The sequence below is a fragment of the Myotis myotis genome, unplaced genomic scaffold (assembly GCF_014108235.1).
Source record: "Myotis myotis isolate mMyoMyo1 unplaced genomic scaffold, mMyoMyo1.p scaffold_m19_p_3, whole genome shotgun sequence".
Lineage (NCBI taxonomy): Eukaryota > Metazoa > Chordata > Mammalia > Chiroptera > Vespertilionidae > Myotis > Myotis myotis.
This window is the reverse complement of record NW_023416335.1, coordinates 37314391-37322625: the sequence shown is the minus strand read 5'-3', so window position 1 is coordinate 37322625 and position 8235 is coordinate 37314391. Positions and strand designations below refer to the sequence as shown.

The following is an 8235-nucleotide window of genomic DNA, read 5'->3' as shown; positions in this document are numbered from 1 at the left end:
CTGTTACAAAAATGGCCCAGAGAGAGTAACCAGAGTTCAGGAAGGGCCAGGGGAGTGCAGAGGTCATTTCCACTCTAACACCTGTAAGTTATTAATGACCTTTGAAGTAATTGTTGATGGAAGCACTTGTACATTTGAGCTGTTTCATATGTATACTTAGTGTATTCAGAGAACTGCCTAGCTTCTGGACCACTGAAATATCTTCAAACTGCATCAGAGATCAAACGGCAAAATCCATGACTTGGGAATATCATGTAGCCATGTGACATGTGGAAGGATCCAGTGTATGAGAACTGATGCCTCAATAACTACACTGTATATTTTTAACTCTGAGAGAATTAGCATTGCTTTCATAAATTTTAAAATGGCAATTTCAGAAAATAATGTCCCACAGTTTTAAAATAAGGTAATAAGAGGTAAATTATTTATACATTTATTTTGGGTTCCTATTCTCAAAGATTAGAAGACATTATCCTCTTTTCATTCCAATTGTCATTACTTAGCTTGTACAACATTTGCTTGTTTTAGGTTTTGAACTCCTAGGAGAAGGACATTGCCTTTCCCTGTTGAGAACTAAGTCAACAATTTTGTGTGCACTTAACAAACACAGAATTAGTTGAAATCTAACTTTTCTCTCCTGTACTGTGGAGCTAGTACATGAATGCATTCAGCAGCTATAGTTACAGTTTTTTGGAGAAAGCAGCAAAATACCCAGGTCTGTACCTTTATTTTAAATTTTTCCTTGTCAATATTTCTTAAAGTTATTTTTCATCAACGTATCTTTCTAACTAGGATAATAGGAACTTTTGGCATGACATGATATTAAGAGCCAATCCTAAAAAATTCATTGGAAAATTATAGGATAATTATTTATTTCCAAAGTATATTTCTTTTCTTTTCTTTTTTTTAAATATATTTTATTGATTTTTTACAGAGAGGAAGGGAGAGAGATAGAGAGCTAGAAACATCGATGAGAGAGAAACATCGATCAGCTGCCTCCTGCACATCTCCCACTGGGGATGTGCCCGCAACCCAGGTACATGCCCTTGATTGGAATCGAACCTGGGACCCCTCAGTCCACAAGCCGACGCTCTATCCACTGAGCCAAACCGATTTTGGCCCAAAGTATATTTCTTGACTTCCAATTAGTAGGCAAGTGTTTCAGGTGAGTAGTTTGATTAAAAATTAGGAGTTAGAACTTAATAACTTAATTCTATTGATCATGATTTACATTTTCCCTGTATTTGCTCAATTTCTATAAAATAAGAAAAATTGAAGAAAAAGATGTGACATAATGTATATCATCATTCTTTTATCTTATTCTCTAAAATGATGAGAGGTCATGAGAAAGGAGGAATAGGGAGATGGTGAGAGTCATTATTCTAATATCTGGGATCTTATTGTAGCTTTATTTTATCCTTGAAATTTTAATTATTATTTGTAGAGGGCCGCCAGGGAAGCACCTAGGCATTTTCTTATAATTATTGTCAGCTGAACTCAGAGCTTAGGCAGAGCCACACCCTGGGAACATGCTTCCCCAATAAGGCTGGACATGTTAATCAGGCAGGGGTGGAACTAGATAGGTAAATCTAGGGCTTTAAAATAAACCTGCTGTGTGGCTCAGCCGCTTTTTGCCGCCTCTCCATCAGAGAGGATGGCGCCCACCTGGCCCCAGCTTAAAATCTATTTCTGCGTCTTGGTCTTTCTTTAATTTCTTAATCCCCAGCTCCTCCACTCAGCAAATGGACTGTTTCCTTTTCCATGCGGGACGTGGAAAAGAGAGAAACAGCCCCCCACATTTGGCGCCCCCCAACAGGGACTGAGTACGGAGGCAAAAGAAGAAAGCGAGGGGGTCACTCCCAGAAGCGTGTGCACACAGATTTAAAGGAATAAGGTAAGGGGAGTGTATTGTTGTGAATTGATATGAAATAGCTAGGTGTAAAACGTGGGTAATCCTCAAAAAAATGCTTTAAACTATGCTCTGTTAATTGTAGTCAAATTCTTGATTTCTTTCTTAAGCTTTGTTGATGAAACCTGGGAAAAGGTTTGAAAGCAGTTGTGTGACCAATACTCAGCAAAAAGTCCAAAGAAAATTCCTATTTTAATTGGTGATGGCCTTGATTTGGCACAGGAGAGTTTAAGAATGTCTAAGTGGGGTGCAGCCACGGCCTTACAGCCTGGAGTGGAAGGGTGCGAGTCTCTAAGAATACCATCTGCACGTCCTCTGCCTCCACGTGTAAACTACTTGTAACCAAGTAGAAAAGGATTAAAGGAATTTCTCAGGAACTGCCGATGATTCTTTATCTTAAAAAATCTTTTCTTTCCTTAAAAAAATAAAAATAAATAAAAATTGAAAAATAAATATAATAAAAAGAGTAAATGCCAGACCATTACTGAATCTTCCCCCTAAGAAACTAGGTGGGGAATCTCACGTGGCCATCCAATATGGACGTCACTCCCCAAGAAAGCCACTTCTTCGCCTCATCTTCGCCATCTTTATCTTTTCCAGCTAATGACTTAAAGCTTTTACAAATTCATAAATGCATCTGGGATTTCTGTGCACATGTAAAGGGAGAAGGCCAGTTTAAAAACGAGTGCACATAGTTTTGAGCTGAACTTTACCTTTTGCTGTGTACAGAATAAAAACCCGAGACTGTTTTGGCCTTAAAAATGGCGGAGATGAACCTGAGAAAGAAATGCAGGCTGGTTTCCCAAGGCGATCTAAAGTAGCTCTTTTGAAATTTCCCGCCCTGAGGCAAGTACCACCAGGAAGTTGATAGTCAAGCTTACATGTGAATAGCTATGGTTTTGCTTCTTGACTTCCCCAGCAGGAAAATTGTGACCATTTTTAAGTTCAAATCATCGAAAAGTATTGAGATTTATAATATTGAAATGTTGATCTGAGTATGCCTAGTATGAAATCTAGATGATAGAAGTTAATCTATTAATTGAAAATGCCTTATATTTTATTTGAAATGTATCCTTAAATGTAAAAGTCTCTTTTTTTGCCATTAAAAAAGTTTAAAGTTACACGCTTTTTTTAATGGAGGGAGGGGTAGACATGCCCTTCTCCTAGCATTCAGGTAATCCACTTCCTGCCAGCAGCCATCTTTAGGAATGTTAATTTGCATTTCAATGGCTACACCTTTTGCTAGCTGACCTTCCCAGAAAAGGTCAAGCGGCCAAAAGGTGGCTCCTTTGAAATCAGCTTTCCGCCAGTAGTCATTTTTTAATACAAGTTTGTTTCTCAGTTTCCCCGTGCAGAAAAAACATGGTTTAAAGTTAATTATTAGATTTTAAAATTTATTCTTAAAAATATAAAAGTGTAGTTAATCAAAGAACTACTAATATTTGACTTGTAAGCTCTGAAAGTTTAAAGTGCAAATTGAATCGGGAGAAATTAAATATCTAATGTATAAATGTATAATTTGTTTTTGAAAAAATAAAATGTGTTTTCTCTTAAATGATTAGGAATTCAAAATATGTTACTCATTGGTCTGATTTAAAAAGAGGATTAATTTTATGATCTCAACTGAAAATTTTTTAATACAAAAACCAGTTTAAATTTGATTGATATTCTCTAAGATAATTATAAAGGGTATAAACAGCTAATGAGATTTCTGTTTGTCTACAATATAATGTTGGTCATCTATCTTTTAGGGGTTTTGGTTTGCTCTGTCAAAGAACAGTGTAGACAGCCGCCACTTTGAGCTGCCTGACTTGGCAGCCGCCATGTTGTCCGCATGACCTGCCGCTCCCCTGGGGGCTGCAATCTTGAAACAGCAAAGGCCCCGCCCTCTGATTTAATCAATCACAAAAGGAATGTCTGCTCACTGAGGCAGGATGGGATTTCAGGGGTGGAGCTTTAAGGCGGAGTTTTACTACGGAAATGTGGATGGGGCAGAAAGTGTGCTTGCCTCACGAATTTATTTAATACTATTTTTAAGAAAATATTTTTAATACTTAATAAATTAGCAATCACGGTCTTTATAATTTCAGTGGTATGATAGACCAATGTTTTAAGCAGTTGGCTTTATAAGGGCGGACAATAGAGCTCATATTTCTTAAAAGGCTTGTAGATAAGAGACATTTTTAAGTCATCTTAAATTCTCAGTAGAACCACAGTTATACATATATCATAAACAAAAAAAGAGTAATTGATTCCATGGTCAAGACTAGATCCTATTATGTTGAGAACTGCTTTTAAATGTTGAAAATTTTTTAATTAGATATGTATTTGACAGTTTTTCCCAAGTGCAATATTTCAAAATATAATATGCTTGGTTGCATAAGAAATATCTTCCAAATAAAAGAAAAAATTGATTTATTAGTAGTAATGTCTTTATTTAAACTAACAAAAGCACCACACCACTGCATTTTAAATTAGGCTGGAGGTGGGGCAGCGTTTGCACCTCGTGTATCAGACATAAAATTACTAAATTTACTAATCTTTGTAAGCAATTTAATCCTAGTAAAGTAAAATTCTTCTAAAAAGTTACTGAAGGCTTCCCATGATCCCTCTGTATATGCAAATAAGCCGAAAGGGAATGCTGTTTAAAAATATTATTTTAAATTTTATAAAAAGGAGAAATTTTAATATTTTGAAATATCTTCCACTAATATTTATAGGATAATCTAATGATTTGCTGTTAAAATACCAAATCTGAAAATAAGTACAGTCACCATAAATGTTTAATGACTGTGACTTGGAATACATGGCCTTGCGGCACTCTCAGTCAAGATCCAAGAAATAATCCTCTGGGTTACTTGGTGTAAAAGAGAAAGATTTTTCTTTTTTAAGTTGAAGTTCTCCAAGTGTAATCCAGCAGAAAGAAGACAAACCAGACAACCAACAGCTCAGAGACCACCTGGGGCATAGTAAAGTGAAGTATGGTAACAATTAACTCAGGTAAAAACTGTAAGTTTCATATTGGTCTTAGAAGGCACAATTTTCCTTTACCTGGGAAGGACAGCACAACTATCCCAAGGTCAGAGGGCTCCAGTTAGCGTGTCAACTCAGTGTTCTGGAGACTCAAAACTGTAATTTAGATAATATGCCTAAGTTTAACCTAGGTTACCCAAGGACTCTAGATAATGTATTTACCCAAAACTGTAATTTGGATAGCATGCTGTCTCTGTTTCTGTAAATTGCTTTTTTTGCAAACTAGGTTCCTCATTCCAAACCTCGAGTCAGCCAATTTAAAATTGAATTGTCATGACCTAGAGCAAAGGATATTCAAAGAATATTCTTGTATTATTCTACAAGTTTCATTAATAATTTTGATGCTTTAAAACAGTATATTGTGCATTTATCCCAAACAAACTTACAAATTCTTTGAATGTTTGGCAACAATTTAATATTTAAGGACATAAAAGGATTTATTCCCTTCCAGTGTGTGGAAGGCCCCCTGGGAAGGCACTTAAGCATTCTGTATTGACCTCTCTTGACCTTTTTTCCAAGAGGATTTCCTCTTCTCACAATCCAGTTGTCTACAGCTGTTACCTAAGCTCTCCGTTCAAGCTGTGATCATGGTGGCTGGTACCATGGATCTGTCTCTTGCCCAATGGTATAAGATGGGCCCTCTCTGGAGAAGAAACCTGGGTTCCCTATGATCAATGCCTGGGCCCGGCCAGCAGGCGAGGGGATCCAAAGGCAGTTGGTGGGCATGGAGGCCAGAGGGACATAAGTTAACAAGGAGACAGAACTAAACCTCACATCACCCTACTTGGCCCAGAGATGGCTGGTAGTCAAAGACGGGTAAGACCCCACAGGGTGGGGCGACCTAAGACAGGCACAGTCGGGGGCCAGTAGGAGAAAACTTGGGGTTCACCAGAGGTGGGGCACAGATCCTCACCCCCCACAATGGTGCAGGGGCTTGAACACTCGCCCCTTCTGAGGAAGGTCTCCTGTCCCCATGGCTGCTTCTTGCTTCCCATGCCCAGCCCAGATCAGGAACCAAATAACAGAAGAGACTTGGCCCAGCTGAAAATGGTACCCAGAAAAATGAAGGCTTAGTTTAACAGACTCTAAATTTAAATCTAGCCTAACAACAGAAATGCTTAAGCCTCCTCAAGGACGTAAAGTGATCCTTTCAATTAATATTTACAGTGTAAATTAAGATTATTATTAAAATATTAAATTTGACAGTAAAATAGTTGTTAAGTTTTCAAATTAATTAAATTTGGCTACTTTGAAATAAGTATTCAAAAGTATTAACCAAAATTTTCATTTCGTGGTAAAATTGCTTAACATACAAAAATGTTATCTAGACTGCATTATATATTTTCCAAAAATCCTCCTAATTAAATAAAAAAAGGGGGGGGGGGATAGTGGAAAAATATAGTGGAAAAATGTCATGTAAGAAAATAGATCCTATAATTAAATTAAAATTTTTTCATTAGAGAGACACCCAGAAAAAACACACATTATGCCAGGTTAAGCCAGGAGAAGATCGTTTCAAAGAAAAAATCCTAAGTAAGGTTTTCTTTATTAACCTTTGGTCGAGAATACATTTGTATATTTTCAGAAAAACAGCTCCCAGGCCATGTGGCTTCCTGCAACAATAGATCCCAACTGACCAGATTGCTCCAGCCACAAAGACAGGAGAGACAGTTCAGAGATGGAGATGGTGAAGACGCCTTGTCATGATAGCAGTCAGCACCTGTGCATTGCTGCAGGTTGCCCAGGACCAAGAGCAAGGAAGAAGGAGCAGTGCAGCCAATTCGGGTGCCAGAGCGTTACATCCGTCACCACAATGGACTCAGACATTCACTCAAAAGGACTAAGTACTGCCCTAATGACAGCAAAAGGGAAGAAAAAGAAAACTGAAAGATGCAAGGGACTGTTGTGCCAATATGAAGTCATCTGAAGAAGTTAACGACTGAAGTGCAACAGATTGTGGAAAAGCAAGAAGTTGAAGCTACTTCTTCAACATTGTTCCTGCTCATGCTAGCATCTGTTAGCTGCCAGTCTTCTGCAAAGTCTTGCGCAGCCAAGTCCAAGGACTCTGAGTAAATATACACCAGCAGCAAAAGAGACTTTTTTTCATTTAGTAGCAAGAATGTTAATATGTCCATAGTTCTGATTTCTCATATTGTTGTTTTGCATTGGCATTGTTTTGTTATTATTTAATAGCCAGTTTTGTTCTTAACGTTCAAATTTTGAAAATGATAACATGTATGTAGTTTAGTATTTGCATTGTTTGCAATTGTTTTAATTCTAGAGCCCTACTATTAATGTTTAAAATTTTACTTTTATTATAGTAGCTTAAAAAACAAAAATGGGGGAGATGTAGAGGGCCGCCAGGGAAGCACCTAGGCATTTTCTTATAATTATTGTCAGCTGAACTCAGAGCTTAGGCAGAGCCACACCCTGGGAACATGCTTCCCCAATAAGGCTGGACATGTTAATCAGGCAGGGGTGGAACTAGATAGGTAAATCTAGGGCTTTAAAATAAACCTGCTGTGTGGCTCAGCCGCTTTTTGCCGCCTCTCCATCAGAGAGGATGGCGCCCACCTGGCCCCAGCTTAAAATCTATTTCTGCGTCTTGGTCTTTCTTTAATTTCTTAATCCCCAGCTCCTCCACTCAGCAAATGGACTGTTTCCTTTTCCATGCGGGACGTGGAAAAGAGAGAAACAGCCCCCCACAATTATTTATGAAAGAGATAATTTAGAGCAATACCAAATGCTAACAAGGATAGTATAAGAAAAGAAATTTATAGGCCCATCTCTCTCATAAATCTTAAGTAAAATCTAAGTAAACTGAATCCAATAATGAATAAAAATGACAAATACATCATGACTAAATTGGATTTATCCCAGAAATGCAAGTTAGTTTAACATTTAAAATTCAAATTTATTACAGTTAATATATATAATTTACTATATTAAGAGAATAAAGGATTAAAAACATGATCATGTAAGTAAATGCAGAAAAATAAAAAGAGGTTATTCTAAACAAGCTAGGAATGTAAAGGAACTCCCATAACCTGATAAAGCCCATCTCCAAAAACCAAACCAAACCAAAACAAAAAAACCCACAGAAAATATATACTTAATTTTGAAATGCTAATAACATTTCTTTTATATTAGGAACAATATAAAGATGCCCCAAACCATAATTTCTACTCAAATTATTGAGTATTATGCCCAAGTAATGCTAGAAGAAAAAAAAGGCGTAACATCTGCAAAGAAAAAAAAATCCAACATTTTTACAAATGATGACTGTCAATGTA

At 37.0% G+C, this 8235-nt stretch overlaps 1 long non-coding RNA gene across 1 annotated transcript; it reads left to right on the top strand.

Moving 5' to 3' along the window:
- Positions 1-1515: 1515 nt before the first annotated feature.
- LOC118652146 lies at positions 1516-7537 on the top strand. Its single transcript, XR_004966443.1, has 2 exons — positions 1516-1894; positions 6528-7537. It is a non-coding gene; the product is annotated as an uncharacterized LOC118652146 (long non-coding RNA).
- The last annotated feature ends 698 nt before the right edge of the window (positions 7538-8235 follow it).